Genomic DNA, 12711 nt, shown 5'->3' with positions numbered 1-12711 from the left:
GAGGGGTGAGAGGGAGAGGAGGAGGACAATGACAATTTTGACGATGATGATGATGGTTCTTCCATTGTTTTCAGGTGCTATACTGCTTCCTAAATTGTGAGAGACAGAAAGACTGTTGTGAGCAGAAGTCAGATGAATGCATACCTGATTCTAGATAAATGCTTAGCTAGTCCTAGATTAATGCTTACCTGATTCTGGATTAATGCTTACCTGATCCTAGATTAATCCTTACCTGATCCTAGATTAATGCTTACCTGATTCTAGATTAATGCTTACCTGGTCCTAGATTAATGCTTGCTTGATCCCAGATTGATGCTTACCTGATCCTAGACTGATGCTTACTTTATTCTAGATTAATGCTTACATGACCCTAGATTAAAGCTAACTGACCGCAGATTAATGCTTACCTGATCCTAGATTAATGCTTACCTGATCCTAGATTAATGCTCACCTGATCCTAGATTAATGCTCACCTGACCCTAGATTAATCCTTACCTGATCCTAGATTAATGCTCACCTGACCCTAGATTAATGCTTACCTGATCCTAGATTAATGCTCACCTGATCCTAGATTAATGCTTACCTGATCCTAGATTAATGCTTACCTGATCCTAGATTAATGCTTACCTGATCCTAGATTAATGCTTACCTGATCCTAGATTAATGCTCACCTGATCCTAGATTAATGCTCACCTGACTCAAGATTAATGCTTAGCTGAACCTAAATTAAGACTTACCTGATCCTAGTGGAGTGCACCTGTACCAGTGGAGCACTAAGAACACTGTCCAAGCGTGATCATTGCCAGAGCAACTGTCTGGCTTCCATGCCAGTAGCATGTAAATAGCACCATTTGAGCGTGATCATTACCAGTGTTGTCATACTGGCACTTGTGCCAGTGGCATGTGAAAAAACATTCGAGTGAGTTCGTTGCCAGTACTGCTGGACTAGCCCCTGTGCAGGTGGCATGTAAAATACACCATTTTGAGTGTGGCCATTGCCAGTACCGCCTGACTGGCCTTCGTGCCGGTGGCATGTAGAAAGCACCCACTACACTCTCAGAGTGGTTGGTGTTAGGAAGGGCATCCAGCTGTAGAAACCTTGCCAGATCAGATTGGAGCCTGTTGTAGCCATCTGGTTCACCAGTCCTCAGTCAAATCATCCAACCCATGCCAGCATGGAAAGCAGACGTTAAACGATGATGATGATGATGATGGAAGAAAGAAGAGAAGCTAGAAAAGCTGCCCTTTGCAAGGCTAGACCATATTTTCACGTGTCTCCATGGATAGGGACAGATCTCTGTAAACAAGTATTCTTATATGATTAAATAAAACGCTGCTTCATACAATAAATGCCACTATTTTATATAATAAATGCCACATGATATCGTGCTATACAGATGAATTTTGCTGTAAATATTTAAAAGGGGGCCTTATACACAAAATGTGATAAACATGTTCAAAATAAGCAGAATACAGTTCTGGTCTCTGGAACATTCTGTCGATGGAACTGAATATTGTTTGTTTTAAAATAAATGTCATATGTTTTAAATGTCAGAGCATACGGGGTTTATAAATAGCACGGAAAATAGACAGAAATAGTGTAAAATTATATTAGTTGCACAAATTAAATTTACACTCTCTGGAGTTGTTAAATTGAAATGCAGGTACTAAACTTAGTTCAGTTCAATCAGCAGAAATTAGCTTTTGTAGTCAGAGAATGTTAGTATACACACACGTACACACACATGTACACACACACACACACACACACACACGTACACACTCATGTAGACACACGTACACATACGTACACACACACATGTAGACACAAATACACATACTTACATACACACATGCACACGTATGCACACACATACACACTCACATACACACACACATGTACACACACACATATTAACGCACACATACATACACACACATGTACTCACGCACATACATACACACACACATACACACACATATATTAACACACATACACACACACACACGTACATACACATGCACACACATGTACACACACACACACACATGCACATACACATGTATACACATTCACACACATACACACACAGTCATACAATAAAGTTATATCGTAGTGTATAATCTCATAATCCACTGCTTCATGTCTTTGTACTTGCATCTTTAAAAAACAAAATATCAGTTTGGCAGAAGCCATCACCTTCCCAGAGTTCATTGCTTCAAGCAAATAAAATATTTTGTCCCTTTAATTTTACTGCCATTGCACACAACATTTGCTCCCTTGGGGTACAGCTCGGTGGAGCTGTAGATTGACAGTTCCGTGTGACATGCTTGGTGTTGGTGATACACCATACTGCTGGACACTTGATATGAACCAGCGCATGGACTTCTACCGGCAGCAAAAGTACCCTCCCGGGCCAGCAAATCTATAACTCTGCAAAGTGATAGAGATGCACTTAAATGATAGGAACGCCCACACAGGGACGCACAGACAGAGTTTTTAATTCAACAAAGGAATATGCGCACTGATAAAGACTATATTCCTAATGGTATTGTGTTATACTTGAAAGATATCCACTTGTTTTCTGGGCAGCCGAAATCTTTGATAAATATGCCACAACCCATCTTTTCTCACAGAATGTCTTCATTTTGCTTTTGTTCTCTTCTCAAACTATTCTCAATGGAGACTTGTACCCACACCTCTACACGTCACTGATAAGATCTGGTCACTTGCAAAAGAACATTTCTTATATTCAATAATGTTGCTTTTTCACCACTCATTGACCTTCTATCTCTCTCACTAATGCACACACTGTTTCTCTCTGTTTCTTTCATGCTCCCTCTCTATCTATCTCTTTCTTTCTCTTTCTCTCTCTCTCTCTCTCGCTTTCTTTATTTCTCTCCCTTTGAACATGCTAACGTTACTTTCCTAACCACTCTAAGACAACCAACCCCACAGTCAAGCGAGACTATTGATGAGACAAAGCTCTTTGTTGAGTACCAGACTGATGTTGCAGATAAGGCTATGGTTTCATTACATCACGTATACACACACACACACACACACACACACATGCATACACTCTCTCTTCTCTCTCTCTCTCTCTCTCTCTCTCTCTCTCTCTCTCTCTCTCTCTCTCTCTCTTCTTCTTACTCTATTCTTCACAGCTGATAACAGAACATTTCCAGTCAGTTTTCCTTTCAGGTTCTGTGATTATCAAACTCAGCTTGAGAAATTCTCCAAACAAATAAACAAGCAAAGAAAACAGAATCAGGAAAACCATATCGAGGCTTCAAGAATTGCTGTATCTTTGCTCAAGTGCGAACACAGATAGAAGATAGAAAATTATAATTAAAACATGCTGGTCACATTTCTATTTTTAGTGCCTCTAGGCAAGAGACATAAGTCTATAAAAACCTCAGTCCACCTGGTTAACAACAAATTCCAATCCTATTTCACCGTTTAAATCAGTCCTGGTCGAGTAGACCTCTGTTTAATTATTACACTAAGCCTTTTCCTTGCAATGTTTTAGCTTTTAAGATGAAGCCAACTTAGTGGGTGGGAAGGCAGGCCATTTACTGCCTCTTCAGTTTAGCTAGCTTCCAACCTCAAGTGAGTACACTTTGTACTTGCTTCTGTGAGGTGGTGCTTCAATCCATTACCTTTGTAATTTACTGTTAACAAAAGCCGGGATGTGTGGGGTTCAGTTACTCAAAAAATGAAAAATGCATTAAATACTACAAAACATACATGTAGGACAGACACAGAAGGACCGTGATACTTCATCAATTATCAACTGTAAAATGATAATACCTAGCTTCATGCCTTTGACGATAAGACTAAGAACTTCATATATCAGCAGCACCTGTGAGTTTTGCGTAGAACTAGGGCTTGAGCAAACAAGACAATACAAGGTGGACATATGAAATTAATCAAAAGTAATTAGAGACGATAGACGAAGACAATAAATAAAGCCTTTCGGCCAAACACTAGGTTGATGGTTAATGCCTGGAAGAAACCTTCAAACGGATATAAAAAGAGAAATAGTAAAATAGGAGAAAAAGTTGACCATCACGGTAGGTGTCCAGTGGTGAAATTACCTTTGTAATTTAGTTGGACTTGTCAGGTATACACTCAACTACCATAGCTAGAGAACAACCATGGCCCTAAATGCACCCCTCTGAGGTACTGAAGTAGAATTTTGCAATTTGGATGAAGACAAGAAAGAATGGTGCAATCAAGATAGAATTAGAAGTGCACTGTGACCAGTGATGTATAACAACATCTGATGGTCTGGTTGAACTTGTGATAAGACTTTTAATGTTGTTCTAAATGCTGTCAAAATACTGATCAAATATAACATGCAAACACCAAAATTTTACGAAACACCCAATCAAAACAGTCACAGAGAAAATGATGAAGATCCTTAAAAACAGAAAAAAAACAAGTTTTCTGGGTCATTTAAGGCTTTAGATTATTGTTTCCAAGTGTAGCCCCCACTTTTTCCCCCCTTTTCCTTCAAAAAGATGCTGAGCAACCAGTGGAAGACTTTGTACTGAGTCACATCCTTTGAATTAATGTTACATTAGAAACGTGCATTAAATATTAAATGTCCAAATATGAATGTTAATAAGATGATAATTATGGAGAAATGACATTATTTAATATTTACATTTCTCAGATGTTTTGTGAGATCAGTGAATGACTTGAAATATGGAGTGAAGGGATCCATTTCAAGAAATTTTATCAACTCTTGTAATTCTTCTAATAATAATGATGATGATGATGATGATGATGATGATGATGATGATGGTGGTGGTGGTAGTGAATTATGATGATGATGTTAGTTTATCTCAAGTCAGCTCTGATCAAGTAGATCTTTGATCAAACACATTCCAACTGTGACCATCCCCTATTATTTTTCAGATCTGCTGAAAAAACCCGAACCATATCATTTGTGTCTTTTTAAAGAAGCCGAGAGTGATTTGAGGAGATTCATCTACTACTTCTAGCAGGTCAGTTGACTATATACAAGCTTCCTCCTTGATCTTAATAATATGTGCTTCTTCAAGTGTGGTGTTAATTTAAGAGTTCTCTTTAAAACACATGGCTGGTTACGCATTGGTTATTTTTAACTTTACAAGTCTTTCATTGGTAGATTGTCTGGCAAACCTTTTCATGTTCTCCTGACATTGGTACAGAATGGTAAGGTAGTTTGATGTGATGCATTCCTTCCCTTACTACTACCATGGTATGCAAGTTTTAAATCCAAAAGTGGATTAAATATCTGAGACTGGTTGGTGTTCATACGATTTCCATTTTCCAGACTACTAAACTCGTTGTATGAATGATATTTTTCAATATTTGATATGGTGTAGATGTAAAAATATGTTTCGTCTCTGAAGATGAGGTTAATAGCGCAAATAATTATAGTTTTATATATTAAATATAGAATATATTATAAAGATGTATCGTAGCTCTCCAGTGAAGTATGAAGTAGAGATTTACAAACGAGTATCATAAAATACATCATCTTGATCCAAATAAAAAACTATTTTTTGTCAGACACAAAATAACAGAAACATTGTGAATACAATGACGTTCAAAAGTAAATACTTTAACCCTTTCACTGGAAAATTAAATTTTATCGTTATTCCAGTAACGAGGATAGTTATCGACCGAAAACTAGAATTGGTATTTTTTGCAAGTCACATTGCCTCAATAAACTTGACATTTTCCAATAGTTTCAAACATGACATTCCTCAAAATAAGAGAGAATATATAGTATAGACTGGCTCCCATGCTGGTGGCATGCAAAAAGCACCACCTGATCATGGTCGATGCCAGCCCCTTCTGGCCCCTGTGCCAGTGGCATGTAAAAAGCACCTGATACACTCTTGGAGTGGTTGGCATTAGGAAGGGCATCCAGCTGTAGAAACACTGCCAGATCAGACTGGAGCCTGGTGCAGCCTCCTGGCTTCCCAGACCCCAGTCGAACCGTCCAACCCATGCCAGCATGGAAAACGGACGTTAAACGATGATGATGTATAATTCTCCATTCTTCTTTTTGATGTCTTCATTCTATCCTCTGTATGTTGTATGAAATGAAATGAAGAGGAGTCAGGGTTTACCTATCAAGTGAAGTACTGATTAATTGTTTATCTTAAGTGGTTTTGTATGGCCCCTGTCATTTCATGTGGTTAATCAGATCTGGATTATATCAGAGTGTTAATAAGGTACCTATTCCCAAGTCCCTAATCCTTTATATTTTGTATGTGTGTGTGTGAGCTTGTGTGTGTATGTGTGCGTGTGTGCGCTTGTATGCGTGTGTGTGTGTGTAGACAGATACACATACATGCATGTACATGCATACATATATATATATATATATATATATATATATATATATATATATATATATATATATATATATACGTATGTATGTGTGAGTGTGTGCATGTATGTGCATGTTTGTGTGTTAATGTGTGTATATGCATGTGTACGTGCATGAGTATACATGTACTGTGTGGGGGGTGTATGAATGTGTGTGGTGGGGTGTATATGTGTACTGCAATTTGATATTAAAGCTGAGATAAAAACTCAAAGTCTGCTCAGAAGTGTGAATATCAAAACATGATGGCCTTTTGAACTGTTTCCATCTCATGCAAGAACTGGTAACCTTTTCTAGGATGTGTATCAAAATTGATGATAATTCTCCAAGCAATTTCACCAATGTTGGCATTTAGTCCAAGATTAACACTGATTAAGTAGATTCAAAACCAAATTGTCATAAAATCACTTCATTTAGTGTATTTATGGCTACGCTGTCTCCAGTGTGTTTCCTTATGAAGAGGATAAAGTGTGATCTGAGGGTGATCTGGCTGTTGTTTCAACACATGTCAAACAACCACGACAAGGTTCCTTCATTCAATCATTGAGTGAAAGTAAGAAGAAACGATGGATGTAAGCAAGCCCCAAGACAATAAAATGAAGAGGAAAAAGCCTCACTGAGTGGTGCTTTGAAATGGTTCAGCAGAAAATCCAAGAGATGGGAAGAAACCACAGTGTAAAGCAGACAATTTTGCTGAGAGGTTTTAGTGACAAACTCAGCTGGGCATTTTGTTCATGCCAAAGATAAAACAATGAGAGATGTTGTTACCATAGCAACATAGGTGGTGCCTCAGGTATTTTCTTTCCCAGTGTCTTTGAGAAATCTTCTATTTGCTATTCCTGATTTTTTGTCTAAACTGCATTTTTAAAAATATTATTTACAAATAAATGTTTAGATATATATATGTATTCATACATACTTTCATACATGCAAGCATACATACAGACACATGTGTGTGTGTATGTGTGTGTGTGTGTGTGTGTATGAGCATGTGTGTGTGTGTGTGTGTGTGTATGAGCATGTGCATATATGTGTGTGTCTCTGTGTGTATGAGCATGTGCATATGTGTGTGTTTGTGTGTGTGTGTGTGTGTGTATGTGTGTGTCTCTGTGTGTATGAACATGTGCATATGTATGTGTTTGTGTATCATCATCATCATCGTTTGACATCTGCTTTGCATGCTGGCATGGGTAAGACACTTTGACTAGAAATGGTAAGCTGAAAAGCAGCACCAGATTCCAGTCTGATTTGGTTTCTACAGCTGGATGCCCTTCCTAATGCCAACCACTCTGAGAGTGTAGTGGGTGCCTTTTTACGTGTCACCGGCACGGGTGCCATTAACCTGACACTGGCATCAGACATGACTATGGTCTCACTTGGCTTGACAAGTCAACACAAGCACAACATATCACCAAGGGTCTCTGTGACTTGTCATCACTTCTGTGAGGCCCAACATTCGAAGATCATGCTTCAACACCTTGTCCCATGTCTTCCTGGGTCTACCCCTTCCACAGTAAGAGGTTATATGTGTGCATGTGAGGTCTCAGCTGTCCTAATCTGGGTTCTCCTAGGGTTCTAGTATAGTGCATGTGTGGTCTGTTGTGATATGACTTGAGATATATGTTGCTTCAGCCTAGTATTAGGGACCAATGCAACCACATATTTACAAACCCCAGGAACTCTCTTCACTCAAAAACTCTCGTCGCTTTCTTAGGGACTGGTTTAAACTCTCTCAGGGACTGGTTTAAACTCTCTCAGGAAGAACTTAGATAAAGCTCAACAAAAATCATACACACGCACACATACATATATGCATATATACATACACACACACACAATACATACATGCATACACGCATACATACATGCATACATACATATGCGTGTGTGTACATATATTATATATTATTTATATATTTATATATTATATCAGGTTGGTCTTACGAACCATTCAGCTGAGGATGATGGGAATAGTATTGAGGGTGGCTAAAGTATGAAATCGAGACAGGTAGAGATGTCTTGCTGAAGAGGAGATACCTAACTTAGATAAAACTCAAAAATCATACATATACACCTACATACATACACACAAACACACACATATGCATATACGCACAATACATACATGCATACACACACACACACACATACATATATGCATACACGCACAATACATACATGCATACACACAAACACACTCACATACACACACATGTACATTCATTACATAGATTTCATTTTTCTAAGAGGTTTTTTTGTGTCAAACTTAGTTTGTTGTTGTGTTGTTACCATAGTAACACAGCTGATGTTTCAGCTACGTTAACATAGTGAATAACTTTGCGGAGTTGGAAGCAAATAAAAGAAACACTTGGCCACCTGAAACTATGATAGTTTCTCTTATACAGCTTATATCCTTGGCAAAGCATGAATGGTACACTTAGCACTTCGTTAGATTATAGAACCTTCATAGAAATCAAAAGAAAATTCTATGTTTTAGGATCTGAGAATGACAAATAAAATCAGATGCTTATATATTCGAAATCAGAGGGTTGATAAAAGAACAAACTCTGTTGAATTTTGGGGAGATAGAAAATGGAGTTATGACATCTTTCCTGAAAGCAAACAAAATAAATATGAATGGAATTTGACATTGAAACAGAGACACTAGAATTCAAGAAACCAAAAACCAATCTTGATTTTACAGGAAATTTTATATTATATACCTTTACGGTGTTACAAAGTCTGAGAATTTTAGGACAGAATAAATGGGAAATTATAACATTCACACATTTCCCAATTCCAAGATGATGTGAAATTGTTGCCTAAAGGAATCAAAATCCGACCACACACAAGTGATTCACAATAAACTTACCTCCAGAATTCAATAGTCAAAGGTTTTGTTGTGCTTTTTCCAAAAGAGAACAGAAAAGAAAATACAGTATTTTTATGACAAGTTTTTTTTCTTTTTTATTTTAGTTGCACACATTTATTTGATATTAAGACAAGACCGAATCAATATACATTTTCATACTATAAAAAGTCAAATCATTAGAATAACAGATTAAACAATATCAATAAGGTTAACAAAACACAGACAGCCTCACTTCAATGTGGCTAGTGGGAGAAAAAGCATTAATATTGAAACGAAATAAAAACAAAGCTTTGTTTATCAACTAAACATTCCTTAAATGATAAACAAACACTCTGGCTGGTGATTGTTTATCCAGATGTCTAAATATGGTTAAACCCTCAATCAAACTTTTATTGCCAAAAGATCAATTTTATCAAGAGGATAAAAAGAGAGGGCATGGGGATGAACTGTGAAGGAATTATTGGAAAATATAATAAGCATTTAGTATTCTTTTAATGTTGTTAATCTCTAATTATTTCTTGTAAATGTATTCTTTGCCAAAGACAACGTGGGTGAGACAGATTTGAAAATTCATATATTTTGCATTAATTATCGTGGGTATGTTGTAGTTCGTTACCAGAATTTCAGCTCGAGTTGAGTGGGCTCTTGATCAACGACATCATTTCACTTTAATTAGGCAGAAACCAGCAGATCTTCACCCTTTCTCTTTTAAGTACAATAAAGATGGTACACAACAGATCTTTCTGGCTCAATAATTCAGTCTGCCTCAACAACCCTCCTTCTTTTATTATAAAATTAGATCCTATTATCAATATATTTCCACAAGACCAATATATATATATATATATATATATATATATACTATGGACGGTGGGGGAAGGGGTGGGGCAGTAGCTATTGTAGGCTGACTCACTGTGAGTATGTGTCCAACAATGCTATCCCCCCACCCCCACACGGTGGATGTTAGTTGTACTGTGAGAGTGCAGATGGCTTTTACTAGCAATGCATTACGCTCATCGCTGAATGCCATCAAGATGGATGCCTATGGTCTAATCCTTTATGAAATCATACCACCGTATCATTAATTCCTATTTCACCACCATCAAATGGTGAAATGACTTTGCATTTCATCAATGAAGGCAAACAGATCTTCATGCTTCTCTTTTGAGTACAATAAAGGTGGTGCACAACCGAATGAAGGCAAACCTGTTATGGTTTCAATTCAGAACAGGGAATTCAATGACTCAGTTCCTGTGAAATATTTAATCAGTGGTTTTGCAGTCTCAGCCCTTGCCACAGTAAATAAATGATACTCTACCAAGTTTGGAATTATTTTGTTTACAGTAGCAACTATCAAAAGTCAGGATTATTTCTTGTAAATATATTCTTTACCAAAGACAACGTGGGTGAGACAGATGTGAAAATTCAAATATTTTGCATTAATTATTGTTGGTATGTTGTAGTTCGTTACCAGAATTTCAGCTTGAGTTGAGTGGGCTCTTGATCAACGACAGTCCAGTTGTGACCATCCCATCCAGTTTTTCAGATATATTGCAACAAAATTAATCTAACTTTGATAGTTACTCTTTTACTCTTTTACTTGTTTCAGTCATTTGAATGCAGCCATGCTGGAGCACCGCCTTTAGTCGAGCAAATCGACCCCAGGACTTATTTTTTGTAAGCCTAATACTTATTCTATCGGTCTCTTTTGTCGAACCGCTAAGTTACGGGGACGTAAACACACCAGCATCGGTTATCAAGTGATGTGGGGGGGGGGAGACAAACACACACACAAACACATACACACATATATATATATATATACATATATACGACAGGCTTCTTTCAGTTTTGGTCTACCAAATCCACTCACAAGGCTTTGGTCGGCCCAAGGCTATAGTAGAAGACACTTGCCCAAGGTGCCACGCAGTGGGACTGAACTCAGAACCATGTGGTTGGTAAGCAAGCTACTTATCACACAGCCACTCCTGCACCTTGTTATTTTAGGTTTGATGTTGGCTCTTATGTAACAATTTCAGTTCATTTGCCACTGTTAAGTCATGTCTATGAGTAGAGTTAAGTTTGGTTGTCTGAACCCAAAATGGTTAAAAGGATTCCTGTCCCTTTTATTCCCAATGTTAGTTTCCATCAAAGAATAAGGTCTGCTCCATCTCTTAATGACATCAAGAGCATTTCTGGCAAGAGATTTTTTGTTGTATTCCTGGAATATACTTGGTATCTCTTTTATCCGCTGCTGTTGTTGCATTACCTTTTAGAATTGTTAATTCCCTTCAGCTGGCTGGTGTCATATTGCACGAAAGAAGACAGAAACCATTTCTCTAACAAAATACTGAAATGATTTAAAAATTTTATGGAATTAAAAAAAAGTTCAAATATTAATATATTGTAGGAAAATCTGAATTTGTATTAAGTCCACATGTCAGTTTGGCTTTGAGAACTGAATGTGGTACTTAATATAAGATTTAGGATGGAAACGTAATGAAATGTGGTGAGAAAGAGAGTGAAGAAGATTGAGCAAGTAGAATGGAGATATCGGTGTAAGAAGAATGTTGTGAATAGCAGAATCTATAGAGGAGTTTCTAAACAATGGATTGAATTAAAGAATAGAGAATGGTAATGGAACAGACTTTGAGGGAATGGTTTGGCTAGAATCAGGCTTTCATTTTAAAGATGACCTTCAATGTCAGGAATAGGAAGTGCACCATTCCAAATTTGAAAAGTGGTGTTCCATAAATTGAGTGTGTGGAGGTCTTTATACATGATCAGCAGTGTGGCTGTTTGCTTCCTGACTATATGGTTCCAGGTTCAATTCCACTATGTGGTGCCTCAGAGCAAGTGTTTTCTATTATCACAGGCGAACCAAAGCCTTCCAAGTGGATTTGGTAGACAGAAACTGAAATAAACCTGTCACAGTGGTGCTCCAGCATGACCACAGCTGCATGGCTGAAACGAATAAAAGAATAAAGGAATATATATCTATGTGTGTCTTTGTATCTGTGTTCATCCCTCACCACCACTTGACAACCAGTGTTGGTATGTTTACGTCCCCACAACTTAGAGGTTCGCCAAAAGAGCCCGCTAGAATAGGTACCAGGTTTTAAAAAATAACAATAATAATCATCATCATCGTTATCATCATTGTTTAACGTCCACTTTCCATGCTGGTATGGGTTGGATAGTTTGACTGAGGACTGGTGAGCCAGAAGCTGCTCCAGGTTCAATCTGATCTGTCAATGTTCCTACAGCTGGATGCCCTTCCTAACGCTAACCACTCTGAGAGTCTAGTGGGTGCTTTTACATGCCACCGGCACGAGGGCCAGTTCGGCGGCACTGGCAATGATCACACTAGAATGTTGTTTTTCATGTGCCACCAGCACATGGGTCAGTAAGGTGATGCTGGCAACGATCATGCTTGAATGGTGCTTT

At 37.8% G+C, this 12711-nt stretch overlaps 1 long non-coding RNA gene across 1 annotated transcript in view; it reads left to right on the top strand.

Annotated features, from left to right (window-relative positions):
• The window catches only part of LOC128247884 (uncharacterized), a 211621-nt gene that overhangs the window by 60241 nt on the left and 138669 nt on the right, over nucleotides 1–12711 (top strand). Inside the window, exon 2 of the long non-coding RNA XR_016242046.1 lies at nucleotides 4928–5016. This is a non-coding gene — a long non-coding RNA (uncharacterized LOC128247884). The remainder of the gene's footprint in view (nucleotides 1–4927; nucleotides 5017–12711) is intronic.

This window comes from Octopus bimaculoides, chromosome 5 (genome assembly GCF_046866305.1).
Source record: "Octopus bimaculoides isolate indiv1 chromosome 5, ASM4686630v1, whole genome shotgun sequence".
NCBI classification, from domain to species: Eukaryota; Metazoa; Mollusca; class Cephalopoda; order Octopoda; family Octopodidae; genus Octopus; species Octopus bimaculoides.
The sequence above is the reverse complement of the archived record's forward strand: the minus strand, read 5'-3'. Positions and strand labels throughout refer to the sequence as shown.